The 20,836-nt window shown below is 35.4% G+C and overlaps 1 pseudogene; it reads left to right on the top strand.

Moving 5' to 3' along the window:
- Positions 1 to 14,563: 14,563 nt before the first annotated feature.
- Positions 14,564 to 16,353, top strand: LOC113339507 (annotated as a pseudogene).
- Positions 16,354 to 20,836: the final 4,483 nt, after the last annotated feature.

The following is a 20,836-nucleotide window of genomic DNA, read 5'->3' as shown; positions in this document are numbered from 1 at the left end:
GTATTTTTCACTCGAGCATCAGCATAAGCAATTTAAGTGATTCAAACCCTTAATTCTCTATGCAACCATCTCCCTCTGCGTCTGTGTTATTGGTGGGCCCGGAAAAGCGTATAAAATTGAAGCGAAATAAAAACGGGCCTACAGTAATACCGCAAGTGCACGGTCGTCAGTTGTAGCTCGTGCAAGTACGGGTCGATCCATAGAGACTGGGTGTGTTTTGGAGTTTTCTAGCTATTTTGGGCTCTAAATTGCTATTGTTGGGCTTTGGGTACCAATGGATTTTGGTAACCAATGGGTTATGATTGTGCTTTGGGCCTTTGAGTTCTTTGGGAATGAACTGGGCTTTAGCTTTAGCCTATCAGTAAACTAGGCTTTGGAGAGAACTGTAGACTGGGCTCAATGATCTTGAAGTGCTCTTGGGCTCAGTGGTTTTGAAATGAATTAAACTGGGGTTTTGATGTGAGCTAAGCTTTGATTGAGTTGGGATTTCACAGTGAACTGGGCCTGTCTTTAACCTTAAGAGTTTACAGTGGGCTTAAAGCAGAAGAGAAGTGACAGAGCTGAGAGCAAAGTGGGCAGTAACAAGAGAGCAGTGAACAAGAATGGTAAAGAAAGACAGTGAGCAAACAGAAAGTGACAGTGAGGAAGTAACAAAGTGAAACAATGTATGTACAAGGCCAACATGAGAGGGTATTTACAGGGTAGTGACAAGAGAGGACTGGTACTGTGGACATCACAGGCAAAGGAAGAGAGGCACAACAGCAGCAGTAGGGTAATGCAGGCTGGGCAGGGAAGCAAAACAGGGCAGAACAAGGAAAAGCAGGGCAATATATCAAAGGGAAAGTGGACAATGGCAATGGAGATAGTGTCATTATATACAATGTGGCAATATATACAATGATAAAACAACAGTGATCTACATGTGCATATTAACAATGGCATGGTAGTGGCAATGTGGTAGTGATAAATCAAGACAGTTGCAAACCAAGGCCTAAGCCAAGGGCAATGGCAGGGGAGCAAAACTACAGATACAAAACAGAGAAACAACACAACTAGGTTATGAATCCACCTTGTGACCTAGCCAGATAATGTAATTCTATGTTAAATCCCTGTCCCTAATGGAGCTAGGTGAAGGTTCAAGCCTGCCTATGTTCCAGGGCATACATAAATGGAATGGAAAGATAAAAAGCTTGCTCAACTGTTTACTCCTAGCATTGACTGTCTTTTGACAGCACAATCAATCACAAGCACAGTTGAGCACTAATTTCCTCCATTTCTCAATCAATTCTATTTACAAGAATTATAACCTATCATTCCACCACTAACAGTGACTTAAGGCATCATCTCATCCTAGCTATACACATAAACATGTGATCTCACAAAACAGCAACAAAAAAAAACATTTACTAAACAGAGAACTACAAACTAACATGTGAACTAGAATGAAATGTGAATTAAAACATAAAACAAACTGAATTGAAACAAGATAAATTAAACTGAATTTGGAATTAAAATTGAAAATTAAAATTAAAATTAAATCTACAAATACAAAACAGGGAAGAAAAATCTACCCAAGAGGAACTGGCTAGTCCAGCCCTCATGGGGATACACTGGCTAGTCCAGAGATACCCTTCATCCTCTACAACCATGAGCTATTTATACTTCAAAAGCCCCAATAATTTACAAACCCTAAAATTAAAATTAGGTATTTTCAATTCCGAAATTGCTCACCAAATCCGCTGAATTGGTGGTGACCCATGCCTCTTCTCTTCTCTCTCGATCCTTCTCTGCCCTCAATTTCAATCTATAGCCTCATCTATTTCATCAACTCTTCACGCCTAGGGGTCCAGCGAGAAAAAGGGGTGATGGGCTGATGTAATAGATGGCTAGAGAGTAGGGGGATGTATAGGTGATTGAGACAGAGGAGTTGGTGGTAGAGATGGTGGTGACAGGAGCGATGGATGATGGAGTTGCAGTCGGGAAAGGTGGTAGCAGGTCGGGAGAAAGACGAAGAAAGAAGGAGGAGAAATGATTTGGGTTAGGGTTCTCTCTTTTGGGGTATAGGGTAATTAATGTTTGGGTGTGAGGCAGTTTCATCAAATTTCGATGTCTTGCGATGCTTAGCCGTGGGGTGTGGAGATGAAGATTGATCTAACGGCTAAAAGTGAAGAGGCTGGCAGCGACCGTTGGATGCAGATATACAACGAAACTAACGACGCCAGATGGATTTAGGTGCTGTAGTGTTAGACAGGAGCTTCCGATTTCGATGAACGACGATGAAGCGACCATTGGATGATGAGATGGATCCAATCCGACGGCTGAAGATGGAGGCGGGTTTGGATATAGGAAATGGGTTTGGGTGAGGGTTTTGGGCCTTGGGTATGCCAAGCCCATATCTTCTTTAAGAACAATTCTTCCTTCTTGAGCCCATTCCTAGCTTTTGGACTTGTGCGCACCATTCTTTGCGGCTTCCTTGCGTAATTTCTCCCGGCTTTTCACTACTTTTCTGCTCTTTTCGCTCCGCTATTCATCCAAACTTTATTTATTACCTAAAAATGCAAAATTAATTAATAAAAATATTTATTCTTGAAAACAATTAAAATACAGAATATGGGATAAAATGTAGAATTAATGCACAAAAGATGAGTTAAATGCCAAGAAAAATATATAGAAATATGCACTTTTTTAGCACTCATCAGTTATTTCAGGTGCAATTTCAGCAACAAACCAATCTCGGCATCATCTCAATCTCGGCGAACCAAATTTGAACTGAAACATCTTAATCTCGGCAGCATTTCAATCTTGGCAGCATTTCAATATCGTCACCTGGTTTTAGTTGAACTGAAACATCACAATTTCTTACTACTTCCCTTAATCGAAATTCAATTTCATTAATCAGTAAAAATAAAAAACCCAAATTTTTAGAGTTCCTCGGAAATTTAATTTCAAAGACATGTTCTTCTGAAATTTCAATTTGTTTGTTTCTTGGAAGTAATATGTACAGAATCATTGAATTGGTTGTAAGAAATTGATTATGGAAAGAGGGGATCTCATCTATTGAATTAATGAGTTTCAATTGGAAGAAACTGGAATGATGATGCCATGAAATCGATGGGGGTTTATTCGGTGTTAGATGATGGATGAAGAAGATGACAGGATGAATTAGAAGATGGGTATGTTGGGGTTATCTCAATGGGTTTGCAGATGGAGAAACGAGGTTGAGATTGTGAAGGTTCTTGTGTTGATTACTGCAGATGGTTGAGCTTTGAAGTGAGTAATGGGTTTATGACTAAACTGGCAGCAAATTGGCTTTTGTATGGACACTATTCAATGTTGTGTATGCTCGAAAAAGGGAGTTGTTGTTTTGATTGTTTCTCATATTGAAAATTGAGATGATGCCGAGTGAAACTGACGATGAATTATGAAAATCAGGGTATTTTGGGAAGGACGGGAAACACGTGTACAGTTTTTTCCACGCGTGCACAGGTGCTGACTCAGTTAACCGAGCAGTGGATGGAAAAGCTAACGAGGGGAGGAAACACTAATTTCAATCTTTATGTGGAGGAAACGTTAATTAGTTATCTTGGCGGGGAGGAAACACAAAATAGCCCATAAAAATATGTTTTACAAATTCATAGAATGTAAGTATATGGGAATATCATGTGTGTAAGTAGTGTTATTCAGTGTTTAAGAAAAATGTTTAGGGTTTCTAAGTTATACAATTGTTATAACAGAATACTCAAATTGTTGGAAGTAATAATTCAAAATATAAGGTAAGAATTTTTCAATTAAGTGAAAATATAATTTGTTAGATTTGTTATTGATTTAGTCTTTAACGTGTGGGATATGGGACCTAATATTTAGGAAATAATCAATGTGATTTTAGTATGGGAAGTTGATTAAGTAAGTTGGGTAATTAGTGGCTAAAATGTAGGAGTTTCAATTGTAATGGGCAAGTGGGGTCATCTCTTTTGTAAGCCTATAAAAGGCATCAGTAATATTAATGAAAACATAGAAGAAGTTTTAGCAATGCAATCTTTTATGTGTGTTGTATGCAAATCTCTCTCTCGCTCCTCTCTTGATCCATGAAATCTAACATGGTATCAGAGTTGGGGTTGAGAGTTGAGTTGAGGGAGAGGATTATTAAGAAAAACAGTTTTTGAAGTATTCAAAAATATTCATGGTGTTTCAGAAAAAAAATGTTTTAAAAAAGGATGTTTTGTTTATCTGATGAAAAAAAAAATCTCAAAAGAAAATTTTCGTGGTAAGAAAAAAAAAATGTTTTTGGGTTATTTTATGTTCGTTAAGTTCATGAGTGAAGAAAAATTTGAGAAGAAAATTTTTTTACAGAGGAAAATTATTATGAAGAAAGATGAAGGTTTTTGTTCAAAATATATAGATGATTCTAAATATTTTATTAAAAATTATGGTTTTGATATTTTAGCCTTATGGGTGTTAGTTATCTTGCTTGAAAGAAAATATTGATGGTGTTACGTATTTATGATGATGATGATGAATATTCAAGATATTTAATTTGCATAATATGTTAGGTTAGTGGAAGTAATGCTAAACTGCTGACGATGATGTTGATGATGATGTTGTTGCTGCTTTTGAAGAAGATGATGATCATGTTTATGATGGCGATGATTTGAAGACTAAGAACATATATTTTGAATCAAGGGAGGATGTTGGAAGTAATAATTCAAAATGAGTGTTCTTCTATATACCCCCAGAAATACTAACTATACTCCTTTATCTATATACCCCCAACATTTATCTACCTACCCCATCAAATTCAAAAAATAATTATACCCCCGAATAACAAATCAGAAATAAAAACACAAACCCATCTTTATTACAGAGTTTTTGTTCTTCTTCCTTCTCTTTGTAAAAGTCTCGAACTTTAAATTTTCTTTTGGAATTTGTTCACTTCCTCCACACAAAACAATAGAATGTCTGAAGCTAATGTTAGCTCGTAAAAAATCCTAATCTTGGTTTTTTAGTTCTCTTCTTTGGGAATAAAAATTTTCGTCTAGTTAATTTCTTGTTATTGTATCAATAGTGTGGATGAGGAGAATTAAAATGAATAGTTTGTAGAGGTTATCAATAAAACAATCATGATTCATGAACTCATGATCATTGATATTAATTTTATGTTATACTTTATTTAGCCTAATTTGAAAACTTATTGTTTTGTACAACATACCTTCTTCGTTTGATAAAATGCCTTAAAGATTTTCTTTGCAATCAATTGTAATTTAAGGATTCTAAAGAGATTTTGATTTGTGGGTTTTGTTTAAACATGATTTGATAAAATGCCTTACGATTCATCTTAATATGATTCAATCCCGGAACCTTCCAAATGGGATTCTAGCGATTCCATAGTTGATTTACCTAGCTAGGGTTTTCTATGTTCTTCCATAAGATATAATATTTTAGGTATATAATCTCACAATTAATCTCACAGTCAAAATAATGTTCTATATTTGGAAGAAAGATTTTGCGTATTTAGAAATATAATTTTACGTCTATATATATGGGTGTATAATAAATTTTTGAAAGGGGGGTATCAATCTCAAAATTTTGAATAATTTCATGATTTTCATGTTAACCAAATTAAAACTACCATAACTAATTAATGGGGGTACCGTTAGTATTTTAGAGGGGTATATAAAAGAACGCCCTTCAAAATATAGGGTAAGAATTTGTCAATTAAGTGAAAATATAATTTGTTAGATTTGTTACTGATTTAGTCTTTAACGTGTGGGACATGGGACCTAATATTTAGGAAATAATCATTGTGATTTTAGTATGGGAAGTTGATTAAGTAAGTTGGGTAATTAGTGGCTAAAACGTAGGAGTTTCAATTGTAATGGGCAAGTGGAGTCATCTCTTTTGTAAGCCTATAAAACGCATCAGTAATATTAATGAAAACATAGAAGAAGTTTTAGCAATGTAATCTTTTATGTGAGTTGTGTGCAAATCTCTCTTTCGCTCCTCTCTTGATCCATGAAATCTAACATGTTAGAATACGGGCATCCAACTCAAAATCAATTGGCTTTGAGTTGGATGCCCGTATTCTAACATGGTATCAGAGCAGGTTATTTGCGATGAGTCATTTGACCGCGTCTTTACTCCGCGTCACCCGATTTAATTGTCCACGTGTTAGACCCAACGAGGCTACACGTGATGGGGCGTGTTGAGATTATTAGTCCCACATTGTCTGGACATATAGGATCCTGCGGTTTATAATCTCTTAGGGCCTCTCCACTCATTGCCAATTGGTTTTGAGTTGGATGCGCGTATTCTAACACAAATTTTGGTATGTCCAATTCTATCACGTTTGTAATGTGTTTGTATTCCGTAATATTTAGTTTCCTTCTTTTATAAACCTCTCACTGCTGTAGTGAATCCTTTATATAGCTTGATAAAAATTCTGATTTTCTATTATCAAATCTTTCATCGCATCAATTTTTCCTTTTTTGATTCAGTGAATCTCAAAACAATTTTCGCTGAAACTACGATCTCTTAAAATTTATATGATTATTCTCTCAAAAGCGAAAGAGGATGGCGAAGTCAACGCGCCCCCACACTCGGGGGCATAGCCTATTTCTTATCGGTTTGAGTCCAAATTCAATGAAAATAACATGGAAACTAACATCCCGCGAATCAAAATTCAACATAAATAACGCAAAATAACGAAAATTCAACATAAATACTACATTGTCCACGAAGCTCTCCACTTCTTGCGTGAAACTCCTAAAATCCCTCATTTTATCTAACTAGCTACGTTTGAGAGGCAGCAGGACAGAAACTTTTTCTGAGAAATAGTCCTATTTTACTTGTGATAGCACGGGACAAACCCAGACCCAGACCCAGACTAATTTTGGTTGCACCAAAATACATCACATGCATTATGACATCAAGTAATAATACATGATCCACGCACAACACAACCGTTAGGGTGTAGGTCATACAATACGAATGTTGGCATCATGCTTTTCATTTACCATCTTGTTTCATTGCATTGGCTATAAATAAGTCTAGTTAACTCCTCGTCTCTAGTTTACTACATTGACATCTCCTAACCGATAATGACTGCAAAAGAAATATTATGGTGAATTATTATGAGATCTTGAAGAAAACTAAGCAATAGATAAATTGGAGTTCAGTTAGGACTTTTTATTGGGTAACTCTTGCTCAAAGATAAGAATCGTTTTATATTATATAACATCAATGAAATTGGTGAAGTCCCGCATTACTTTCACATGACTGTATAATCTCTTAATATGCTAATTGATGTTTCTGATGTTGAATCTTTCACGTGCCGTAAAAAGTTGGAGAATGATTCCTTATGAAGTCATATAACATTCTGGAAAGAAAAGAATGCTCAATCTTTTGGCAACGAAACGAAGCTTGCGGAAGACATTATATTAGATGTAAAAGCTATTACAGTTCTTTGGTCAACTGAGGACCACAATTTTGTATTGACTCCCCTTAACGGTGTTTTATTCGATCGGGAAGCAGCAATAGTTTAAGGGAAATGCATCCATTTGGTTGACTTTGTATTATGACTCTCTTTTGTTTATGAAAGAATTAACCTTTACTGCTAAAAAATAAAAAAATTATACCTGTGGCGCGGTACTAAATAGATTTCCTAACACCATGAGAACTTTAGCTCAGCTTAAATGTAATTTTATTTTCAAAATAAAATTTTCTTATTGGTTTCTTAGGGATTTCATTTTAACAATAATGTCAAATAGTAGCGTGTAAACTAGATCAGGGGTCAGAAAATTCATCATTCATTTCATAATCTTCTCTCGTTCATAAATGAAATGGAAAACCCCTGTCGAAGGCTATCGCGGACTTTTGTTGATTGAGGATACTTTTTTTTTTTTCTCGAAAAAACACTTATGGAGTTTGGCACACCCTTATATCAAATATAGATGATGAAACAAAAAGGGACGTAAATCCGAACCCTAAGAATTAACAACTCCAAACATTTTCCATAACTAAGTTAAGGTATGCCCATCATATCTCTAGTTTACTCGGTAGTCTCGATTGTTTCTGTGTGTGATTCACAAATCCAGATTAAAACTTTGATATCTTCTAACTCATCGATAATGACTACGATAAGAACATCACCGTGCATATTTTTGTGAGATGGCAGAGGAAACTAAGCAAGAGATAAATTTGTAATGAGACCTTGGAAGACGTGTTTCATCTGTGTTCTGATGAGATTTCATATTGAACTTTATGATTTGCTAACAAAGTAACAACACATTGCGTAAACTGCATGCAAATATTTGACGTTCATTCGTATCAATTTCTTGAGAAAATTCAATACAGTAGCACCAACCAAACATCCGTACTGATTTTAATTACACCTAGATAATTGAAGAATTCAGGGTGATGGATCAAATGCGCACTTTTTTTTTTGGACGGTTGCCTGAAAAGCAAAGAACAGAAACTGCAACAGAAAAACACAAGAACTGAAGTCGTCAAACTTCAAGACACAAAGTGGGGAATTGAGCAGATGTCCACCAAGCTTGGACATTATGCCTTTGCATAAAATGCGAGATCATGCGATTATGCTCGCGTGGATATTCGTATCTGTCCTCTGCCGATTGTTGCTCTATGCGTCGTCCATCGCGTTGATCTTCTAAATTATCATCTACCTGTAAGTTTTCATAAATGTTGCCTAGAGGTTGCTCTCGCCTTTCATATTGTCGATTGGATTGGCTTTGTCTTGTTGAACTCCTACTCGTCCTTGACCTTGAGCTTGCACTTGTCGTACTTTTTGATCTCCGCTCTTGTAATCTTATATTCTCTTCTGTCAAGTCACTATTCTGTTGTATCAAATTCGCACGTTCCTCATCTTCTCTGTGTCGTTCCGCCACCAATCTTTGTCGAAGTTTCTCGATTATCATATTTTCTTTGTTTCCTTCTATTAATCTTGCATCTCCAGTTCCTTGCATATCTTCTTCTGTCGAATTTGCACGTGCAGTATGAACACTTACTCTGTCATAATCAATAGCGTTATGCTGCTCTGGTTCACGCGTAGGTTCAGGTTGAACTTCATTTCTTTAATTGTTTCTTTCTCCTCTTATTGATGATTCAGCAACTTCACCTCTTCTTCTTACAACAATTCTTTTACTTCTCCTGATTGTTGCCGCTTACTCTAAAGTATATTCGATTCTCACCATCACCACTGTCTTATAAAGGAAAAATTGTTCTTAAAAGAATTAAGAAGTTCCAATAATGAAAACATCAATTGTTTGTTGAAAATTTTGGATCTAAACTTCTAATAACGGAATACTATGAACAATCTGAGATTTGATTCCTAAGTAAATTCACCAACAAAGTATATCACTCCAAGCTGTTTCTAGCGCCAAAATGTAGTTGCAGGAAATTCTACAACCACATCCATATAGTAATCTAAGCGGTAATCTAAGTAATCATGATAAGAATCATAAGAACATTCATTAAGATCTTCAAATTAGATACAAAATAATATGAAAACACTAACGTGCTTTCCAAATAATCTTTTTCTCTCCTAAATTCCTTGTTCCAACTCTCAAAAAGATCTCTCCCTTTACGTGGTCGCTCGGCCCTTTATATAGGGTCTTACGTAATGGATGACAGCTAATAAAGCCTCTATTTTCGGATCTGACGTGTGTCATTAACGCATGCTTACATTGGCTCTTCTCGCACACACTCTCAACTTCGCATGATTCTTCACACTTTACTCATGAATACCATGATGTCATCAGATACGCCATTATGAATTAGCTACACGCGATTTCCTTCGTTCAAACTTGATTATCATTATTTCGCACGTTTGATGAGTGTGCGGTATTTTAGTCCTACACATATTTCATCGGGAAATTCGCTTTCCAATGCCCGTTGGAGTGGGAGAAATAAGAGGATATATCAAAGGGAAAAAAATGTGTAACGAGCTGGATTTTAAAAATTATGAGGAAAGGGTGAAGAGAAATAAAGAACAAAAAACGAGAGCAAAGGAGGATAAAAAGGAAGAAGAACTAATAGTATATATTAAGCCCTGTATTCAATCCAACCGAACAATTCAGTTTTGTTGGAGGCTCGATTTTCATCGAACTTATTTATTCTGAAACTTTCAACCTCCAGTTAACCGAAGCCACAATGATAGCTATTTTTTCATCACTGTATGTGTAATTTGTATTATACGAAAAATAATTACATTTTCGGTATATATATATATAACTAGGAGATTTTAATGTTTTGTGACTTTTGTCCATCATTTTTAAAGGCGTTTTAGTAAAAAAAAAATATTCAACGTATTTTGTTTTTTCGTTTGGTAGGTAAGAGCTAAATTCTACATAGATTTTAAGAGATTATTTTAGGGTATACTACAAAAATAAGTGGTCCGTTTTCAACAGCTCCCGCTAGAAAAACTTTGCTGCTGAATCCCAGTAGGTTAATTAATTTTTCACGGTTATGTGCAGCCTGAGGAATGATTATTTGTTGGAATGGTTGTCGTGTTCTACGCGTATATGCCACTCCTAGATCGAGAAAATTCAGAAGTTGATGCACAACAATGTCCATGGAGCTTGTCCACTTCTTGCATGATCTTCCGAAGAGATGGAACACATCCTTCGGAAGAACCACAAATCCTTTCGTGGCAATTGCATGTTCAAGCAATGCCGCCGGAGGACAAAATCATGGTGTTTTTTTATTCTGGAACGTTTCGTTTTCTTTAGGGCTTGGACCATGTCTTCCAAACAGTGGTAGCCTTTCCCACTGATATTCTCAAGTCCTTAATGACGACGGTGTTTATACACTTGACAATGGTGTATCAGGGGGAGCAGGCCCAATACATTTGAAAGAAATGTGAAGTATTTTGTATTCAGAAAATCATATGGGAGAGTTGTTCTTGAGAGTTTATATTGGGGTTTGAGTTGTAAACTTGGAGACATATTCATCTTGATTTAATAAAACATTCATTTCAATTCATTTTTTAAATTATATTTTAGTTTCGTTACAAGATAGATCATTGTGTGCGCTGTAGGTTTTCCAGCAGTTACACCTAATTTAACGATCGTCGCATCGGATGCATAATGACATCAAAAGTACATGGTTCACACACAACTAACCGTTGAGTACATATGCATGAGCATGCCATACAGTTCTAATGTTGGTAACATATAATTCATTTCGTATTGGTCGTAATTTGGTTTCATTACATTGGCTATATATATATGCCTAGTTTACATGTTGGCTCTTTGTGATACACATCCATTTCATAACGTGAACATATGTTCGTCGATAATGACTGTAATAAAAACATTATCATGATTTTTTATGAGATTTTGGGGAAAATTAAGTTAGCGAAAAGTTTATACCAAATTTAGGGTTTCCGTCAAATTATTTGCGTTCAAGCATAGCAGAGATATTATACTCGTCTAGATCGTCCAAGTCATATTCACAAGACGGCACACAAATGGACCACTTGGTCAAGAAAGTTTCTAAGACGTCAACATATATTCCGGATGGAACATCTATACAAACTATCTCCATGCAGTACGATCCTAGTGGATTTTCCATTTTATCTAGCTGGCTATGGAAAAAAGAAAACCCATGCAATGAGACACGGTTGTTTAAATCCCGATTATATTTCCGTGTACCAGAACAATTTTGTAAATTAAAAATTCTAGATTGACCACAAAAATGGTGCCCATCAAATTATCTTATTTTCCATTTATGGGATAAAATGACGATAGTAGAGACATTCCATCGCCATTTTTTTATTTTTTATTTTTGGCAATATCCATCGCCATTTTATTAACTTTACTAGTAAGTCGCTTGTTGTATTAATTAGGCTGACCGATCGGAGAGTCCGAAAGACCCGAATGGAAGGAGTTTCTTTGATGGTCACTTTGTTGTAAAATGAAGCATCATGCAAATGTACAATTTGATAAAAAAATTTGGAAATGGTGTGTCCAAATTTGCGCATCCCCTCAAATCTGGGTGCACATTCCGGCCATTCCTGTTGGCTTATATTTATGTATCTGGTTTTTCGCTTTTTACTAGTATATATATATATATATATATGTCTTTTTGTAGGAAATACCAATAGGTCCTAGAAATAATATATTATGATGAGTTTGGTCCAGTTGACTCAGTCAATTGTCTGTTTGGTCCTTTTAGGGAAAAAATATTATAGTTGACTCCTACAAATTATGGTTTTGGTCATTGTGGGTGACAAAAATATCCTTTTGGGACCACATATATAGAAAAAAATCCTAGAAAATAAATTCATTTCTCAGATCTACTTTCTCTCTCCTTAGTTTTTTCGCAACAATTTTTCTCTACTGCTGTAAAGAAGATGAAGAAGAAATAAACAGTTGTTGTTGATTAAATGATGAAGACGACGTTTTGATGTTGATGTTTTTGCGATTAGAGATGATGATGAAGACGATGAATCACATGAAGAAGATGATGAACGACGAAGCTTGATGTTTGTGATGATAATGAAGATGATGAAGATGAAGACGAACTCATCTTCTGCTATTGTTGTTGTTGTCAAAGATATATCTGCTGTTGTTGAAGATTTATTTAGGTTTTTGTTTTCTTGATGTTGCTGTGATTGGAGATGATGATGAAGATGAAGACGAACTCAAATATAGATCTGTTGCTGTTGAAATTAGGTTTTTGTTTTCTTGATGTTGCTGCGATTGGAGATGATGATGAAGATGAAGACGAAGTCATCTTCATCTCTTGTTGTTGATTATTGATCTTGTTGTTGTTGTTGCTGCTATTGAAGACGTCGAAGAAGATGAAGATGATGATGACGATATTGTTCATTTTCACAAATGAACTCTGCTTTTTATCAGGAGTTCATTTCTGGAATGAACTCTGGTTTATATAGGTTTTTTTATCAGGAGTTCATTTTTGGAATGAACTCCGGTTTCATATAGGTTTTCTGAAAAATTAAGTACAAATTAACAGGAGTTCATTTTGATGAATGAACTGCTACAAAAAAAGTTGGAATTAACACGAAAAGGCATTCTGGACCATTTAATATTTTTAAATAATTACGGACCAAACAGTAAATGCATTTTCCCAAAGAACTAAACAGGCATGAGACCACCTAAAAAAGGACCAAACAATTATTTTCCTCTTTTTTTTTTCGGAATTGCACTGAAAACAGGCGATCAAAGGCCTCTTCCTTCATCTCTCTGCTCTCTGATCTCTTCTTAACAAATTTTCTTTTGAAAGATATTATTCGTCTCCTTCTAACGATAAAACTAAGCTTTCTCTTCACCGGACCTACATCCGGCAAAGACATAATCCGATTTGTCATGTAAGAAGAGTTTAATGAAATGTTTTTTTGAAGGGATTGACGAGAAGAAAATAGCGTACAAATTTGTGAAAGTATTTGGGTACTAGTTTAAGATGAAATCAGTGAAGAAGAATAGTTAATAAGTTGGGCACTGGGCCTGTCATTGATATTGATGCGCTATTCAGCGACATCTGTAGTTTTTTTTTATTCCTAATGATGCGGCTTCAGGACTCTTCTGTATCAACCTCAACTTCAAGTGAAACACGATCTCATCCAATAAACGATGTTGCAAAAACTGGCCCTTCGGTCTTGGAGTCTTCAGACAGTTCAAAGGTTTGTTGCCTATTGTCCATTGGTTCCGGTTCTCCTTCTTCCATGAGCTTCCTTAGATCCTCCATCTTGTCTAACTGGCTATGGAGATCTTCTTTCAAAAAATATTGCCGGTGTTGTTTGTTCTCATACTCATAGCCCTATTCTACTTCTAGTTCATTACGAGAATATTTTAGTCTTTTCTTGGGGTTGATCTTCCAGTATTGTCATCTGTGACGGTGGCCGAGAGAAAATGCATCATATTTTCATTTCATGTTTTTAGTTTCCCCATCCACTGCTTAAATGGAGAAGAAGACTGGTTAGTGATTTTGATAAAAGGTGAGATATTGGAATGCACCTATCAAACTTATGAGTTATCAAAGACATTAGATTACAACAGTCACTCTAATTTGAGGTGTTTTGGATAATAAGATACGTTTATCATTGATATACTCCGAATCACGTTTCAGTCATCATGAAAAATACCATAGCACGGCCAAACACCTGAAATAATTTTGGTTGCACCAAGATAAGCACATGCATTACGACATCATATACATAATAATAATTTTTCTCTCTCATGGTTAATTAGCTAATTAATAATTTTTAAAAATTTGAAATAATAATGTGAGGAAGTCAATTTTCCCTCGTTCATTTCATAATGAAAAGTTTTCTTCCCTCTTGAGGACCGGAATTGATATGATCTTTACGGGATACCAGTCCCATTAGGGGTGACGGAACTGGGGTGGCTTACCCAGGCTAGAGCCCCTCCCCAAAATTTATAGAACGTCTTTTGGTCAATGACAATTGTAAATAATAAAGTAAAAAGAAAATAGCCCAGGTCAGATTTGTTATTAGCCATGAATTGACACCTAACTACACCGCGTGGCAATGGAGAAAAGATTTTTTTATCAACGCTTCTCTACAGAGATGCATGATTTGGTTTTTCGTCGTTTGGTTTTTAATGCAGAAGGTGTTCGCGATGTGTACTATAACAACCCTATGTGGCTTGGTAAATACAAGTGCCAGCTTCAGTGTAATTCATGATTTAACTTGCTTGTTACCCATATTCATTGCTTGTAGTTTAATGTCTGTAGGAGAAGCACATTCTTTAAAAATAGAAAAGATTTTATTCAAGGGAAAGTCGAAGTACCAAGAGATACTAGTTTTCTAGGTACGTACACTTTCCTGTGCCAACAAATATTCTCTGTTAAGGTTGATGTTCTTAGTGACCAGGAACTGATTTTTGTTTTTGCTACCAACAGTCATCGAAAATACGGGAAAGCGCTTGTTCTTGACGGTATCGTGCAATTGACGGAGAAATACGAATGCGCTTATCAGGAGATGATATCCCACCTTCCACTTTGTTCCATTCCATCGCCAAAAAATGTAACTTTGGAATCTCTATCTTTTTACCTGTTGCGGGTTTTTCAACTTTGGTTACTAATTTCCATTTCTTGGTATGATTAATGTAGTTTTTGGTTATTGGTGGCGGAGATGGTGGTGTTCTAAGAGAGATATCTCGCCACAAATCCGTAGAGCATATTGACATCTGTGAGATAGATGATATGGTTATAGAAGTATGTACTACATTTCCTTTTTGATCTTTTGGATGGTTCCATGAGTTTAAATTGTTTGCATTGGTATTGATAAAGTTAGTGATCGTCATACCATAAGTTAGCAAGAAGTTCTTTCCAGAGTTATCTATTGGTTTCGAGGATCCTCGTGTTCGACTCCATGTTGGTGATGGTAATGCCACAACAGTTCCTTGCCATTCCCAAGTCTAAAATTTACTTATGCTCGTATGGTGATAATTCTGTCTTTTGCTTCAATAGGCGCGGAATTTTTGCGTAATTCTACTGAAGGAAAGTACGATGCCATTATTGTAGATTCATCTGATCCAGTTGGTATGCTTCCACTTCCATCTTCCCCGTAGATACTTTGTTTTCTAGGCTGTGTTATAAGTGCAGTGACAGTAAGATTTAATAGTACATTTTTTTCCCTCTTTGTAACCTAGGACCTGCTCAGGAACTTGTTGAAAGACCCTTTTTTGAAGCGGTAGCAAAGGCATTGAGGCCTGGTGGTGTTCTCTGCAACATGGCGGAAAGCATGTGGCTCCATACACATCTCATTCAAGATTTGATATCAATTTGCCGCTTAACATTCAAGGGTTCTGTCCACTATGCTTGGACAAGTGTTCCTACATACTCAAGGTAGAACTTATGTTATTTCGTTATTACTTTTTAGTTCTTGGATATTTAACGAACACTCACCAAAGAAATGTCATGTGGCCGCAATTGCACATTCTGTTTCTGTATGCAGTGGTGTGATAGGTTTTTTACTGTGCTCGACTGAAGGACCACCTGTTGATTTCTTGAACCCTATCAATCCTATTGAGCAAATAGAAGGAGCCGTCAACTTCCCAAGGGTGCTCAGGTTCTACAACTCAGAGGTAATAACAGCTTCAACACCTCACTCTCTTAACATTGCACAATTGCCGATTTAGTATAACTCTAAATCCGAACATACAACATTCTTCTTCTTATTTTCCAGATGCATACAGCTGCCTTTGCCATGCCTTCGTTCGTGACGAGGGAGGTGAATATTCTACGCCATATTCAGCCAGCACGAAAAATAATCTGTGTTTTATAGATACTATGATTTAAGTATCAGTAATCTTGTTAATAAATGTACAGTTCAACCGAAATACAGCTAATTAGAGCTGATATTCTAGGGGGGAAAGTGCATTTAACTGATTCCCTTTTTTACTTTACCCATAGTTGAACTTATATATGCAAGTGTAATAAGCAGAGATATTTATTAAAGCCAAAATCTCCGTAATGCCATGAATCTCGCAGTAAAATGAAATAGTCGAATGATGGATGATGCTGTTTAATTTTGAACCTTGAGACTATTTTGGATCTCTAAACCAATTGTGGTTGACATGAACTGATAAAACACTTTTTTAACACTCGTCGTGACAGACTCAACGCAGCACGAGTCAAATTTTGGCACACAACTTAGTGCTATCTTAACACTGTTTAGCCAATCCGATAATAATATCAAACTAACACTGTTAAGAAGAGTGTGCACATGATTGAATTCCACGTTTTCGGTGCTAGGGTTAAAGCCTAGTCGCAGTGAGCACCGAGAAAAATACCCATGTGGAATAAGGTTTCTGGTAGAACTTGGCTGAGAATGTCAATGTGGAATCTAGTCACTAGTGGGATGTGGAATCTGGGCCGGAACATTTGAACCAGGGTACGTAGTTCTTCTCAGCCGATGCACATCGATAAAGGGGAATTAAGAGTCATAACAAAATGAAGGTATCATTCGGGACAAAACTATTAGCGAAACATTTTGTTTAGCTGATGTTACGAAGGTGGATTGATTAGATGGAGTTGCAACCTCACTTAAGAGTTTGCCACGGCTGACTAAATTAAACTTAAGTTAACTAGTAGAAGTGGATGACTGCGTTGAAGATCCCCAAAAAAAAGATGTTATTCTTGATCTGTTGTCGAAGTCTCAAAATAAATTCCACCTTCTTGTTAAAGACCACCATTTCATCCCGATAAGAAACAATTATTTGTGAAACTATGTTGTGTTCCATTTGAGTTTTCACCAACATTTCAATGTTTACATTAATGAATGCTAATTTCAGATTAACTTAGTTGGATTTAAACTGATTTTTCTTTTCTTTTTTCCTCCAAAGTTTGTCTTTGATTAACCATTCACTTATAAAGTGGCAAAATCTATAATAATTGATGTTAACAAGTAGAAAGTGTATGTCCATTTAAACAAACAAACTTTATATGGAAAATGACAACTGTGTGATTGCACACCGAATGTAAGTAAAGCAAATATGCCCCGTTTAATTTGGGGCCTCACCACATCCTAATTTGGGTTATCTATTATAAATATTTTTTTTAAATGACTAAATGTTCCTAAATAATTAGTGATAATCTTAATTAATTAATGATAATCGTACTTAATTAGAGTTTAACATTTTTTTCCAAATCTTTTATCTATAATTATTATTTTATTTTTTTTATTATTATTTTTTTTGCTATGAAAAATCGTCATAGTTTTGAAGTATTTCTGTGACAACCCTAAATAGTCGTTAATATGTGTCGACCTATTGTGACGACTCTAAACAGTCGTTATTTCCTATAAAAGGATCGTTCTCTTCTTTGAAGAATCATTAATGGCGGAAATATACGACAGTTTGGAGTCGTCATATACATCATCAATTCCCTGACGATCCTTTTGAATAGTAGTTATTGTTTTGATTATATATATGACGACTCTAAACAGTCGTTATTGTTTTAAAAGTGTTTTTAATGGACAGTCGCTATCTTCGAAGAATCATTAATGGAAGAAATTTATTAAAGGGTCGTAATAGAATTGAAGACGACCATGATGACCCTTAAAGTCGGTATTGTCTTTGAAGGGTCGTTAATTAGGTTCCTTATTTGAAAAAAAAAAAAAGAAAGAAATTGTTAAGGGTAAATAGTATTTTCACGATCAGATGAATACGTCCCTGATAAATTTGGGGTGCACATAAAATGTCAAGGACCCCATTTAATATTATTTATGGCCCCCAATTAAACGAAGCAAATGAGTGGGGTATTTGGATCACTAATAAATTCAACAATTTTCTGCTCAAAATTTAAGTGTCTTATTCAAGTGCAGCTATAGCTTGGTTGGTAACTGTTCTTAGAAGTATGAACACGCCAATCGTTTGATTTTACTCATGGGTTTATTTAGTTTAGTATTTCCTCCGTTCCTTTTTAATAGGCTGGTTTTCTAAAAGAGATATTTCAAAAAAATAAGCTGGTACGACCACTTTTTTCTTAATTTCTTTTGATGACGAGTGTTATGTGGACCATTTCACTTTATTTCTTTTGCTGACAAGTGTCATGGGGACCATTTCACTTCAGTTCTTTTATTGACAATTGTCATGAGGACCACTTTGAATGATTAATTCTCTTAATTTCCTTAATTTTCTCTAAAACCAAAACCAGCCTATTAAAAAGAAACGGAGGGAGTAAGTTTTAGGTAATGCAGCTTGACAAAGTATTTAGAAATTGTATATATTTCTTTTTTTTTTTCTTTTTTCTTTTTTCTCGGTGAATAAGCTTGTATTACTAAAAAGGAACAATGTACAAAAAACTAAAAATAAAAAAACTGAGAGATAATCGCTTTCCTAGGGTATCATGCCGGAAAGTAGAACTACCATCGAATCACTAAGTTAACTAGGGGTACTGAAATTGTACAACATAGACTCACTATCTAAACTTAGGGAAAAACAAAGAAAACTTGGCATTTCGGAAAGCCAGGTTTGATGTAAAAGAGATATTTTGGCTTCTTTAGTTCATCCGTGGAATGAACTTAAAACCCAATTTTTTTTTTCAACCCATCAGAAATCCGATTGCTTCTTTGACTAAAACCTGATTCAGCCAATCCATTAAACCTTCATGACCTTTAGTGTAATCCAAATTTTTTTCAGTCTTCTTCCATCCAGATGTTACTTAGATTCATCTCTTTTGCCCATGTTTCTCTCTGCAACATTCCTAGACCCTCTTCCTTTTCCGAAGAGGTAGCTTTAAAGATCCCAGACCAGAGTTAACTTCTTTACTTGTACCTGCACCATCTCTCGCTATGTTCGACAATATCTAACATATATGCCACTTGTGTTGCAACTTGAAAAACGAACGGTCAGTCGAAACTTTAGACCCAAGTTAAAATATTTGTGTTGCATCTTAAAAACATAGACCCCTCTCATCTATACATGACCGGGTTGAAATATTTGTTGTGAAAGTGGCCAGACTTTCACCATATTTAGCATAATGCTCGTGTTGCACCCAAAAGAAAACGTGGGTCGGTGGAAACTTGAGAATTGAGAAGATTAAAGAGTGTTCGATTAGCAAACTAACTCCAGCGATCCGCAATATGAGAACTACTAGCATACATGAAGACTACGTGCCCGCATATTTTTCAGCGATCATTCTCTTTAAACTTTTGTGCCATTGTGGTCGGTGAATAATAATTAAAAAAGGAAACAGAAAAATAAGAAAATCTTCTATAAATAGTCTATAATAAAATCTCTTTAGTTCCCGCTACTTATCAAAACAACTAGTCCTACTCTGTTTATGTAATTACTGACAAAGAAAAAGAAGAAACGCCGTTACTATACCAGGCATGATCTCTCTTTTCTCTCAATATTTCTTTAGAACTTTTTTGTTATGAATCTTATCTAATGATCATGTTTTTTTATTCAAACAAATAGATAAAAGAAAGTCTATATCAAGGGAAATCTCTCTCTATATCATGTTTTTTTATTCAAACAAATGGATAAAAGAGTCTTGGAAACTGAAATTTATGATATCTCAGTCATAATGTATTAAAGGGAGGAATCACATTCCTTACTTTTGGGATCTACTGTGTAGTTTGTGTTTAAATCACGACAAGTTGGTGGTGTCATGGATTAGATATATGTTTTTACCCAAATCGTTGGTTCTAATCTGCTTCTTTGCTGTTATTAATGTTTTATGATGCTTTTTGGCGTGATTTTTAGTATTTGCATTAATCTTTCATAGTGTTTTCGATGCCATCCTTTTAAATATCCCTTGCTGAAACTTTTAGTTTCTTTTAATGAGTTAATTCTTTCTTTACCCAGTATTACACAAATCTCTCTAATGAACTGCTAATTTTTGCAGGTTTCCTCTTGATTTTCCAGATGGATCCCTTCCAGTTTTGGATCTTTGTGTGTCATTTCGGAATAATTCTCCTGACACTATTATCAAACATGGCTATATTGCCTGGTTTTGCACATCTTCAAACAACATTTTTGCTAAAAAAACAACCAAGCATCGAATATCCCTCATTATGAGAAACAACATTACACCCCATATCACATATTTGAATCCATGAGCTTTCATCTTTATCAACTGAGTCATAATCCGATCCAGCTTAGCAAAATTCAAAATTTCAGATTTCCGCCAATAAACCTCCGAAATCATAGGAATATTCATTATTCTTCGGCCTTCATGCAATTCTTATATTTCAGAATATACTCTTTCCCATCTTTGAATTATTCTCTATGAAACTTTAGGAAACAAAATATCCACATTTATTACCTCCATCTTCAGCCATTATATATAGGAAAAGAAAATTACTGGAAAATCTGTAGCAACCCTAATC

The sequence above is a fragment of the Papaver somniferum genome, unplaced genomic scaffold, assembly GCF_003573695.1.
Source record: "Papaver somniferum cultivar HN1 unplaced genomic scaffold, ASM357369v1 unplaced-scaffold_21, whole genome shotgun sequence".
Lineage (NCBI taxonomy): Eukaryota > Viridiplantae > Streptophyta > Magnoliopsida > Ranunculales > Papaveraceae > Papaver > Papaver somniferum.
This window is presented reverse-complemented; position numbering and strand designations above follow the sequence as displayed.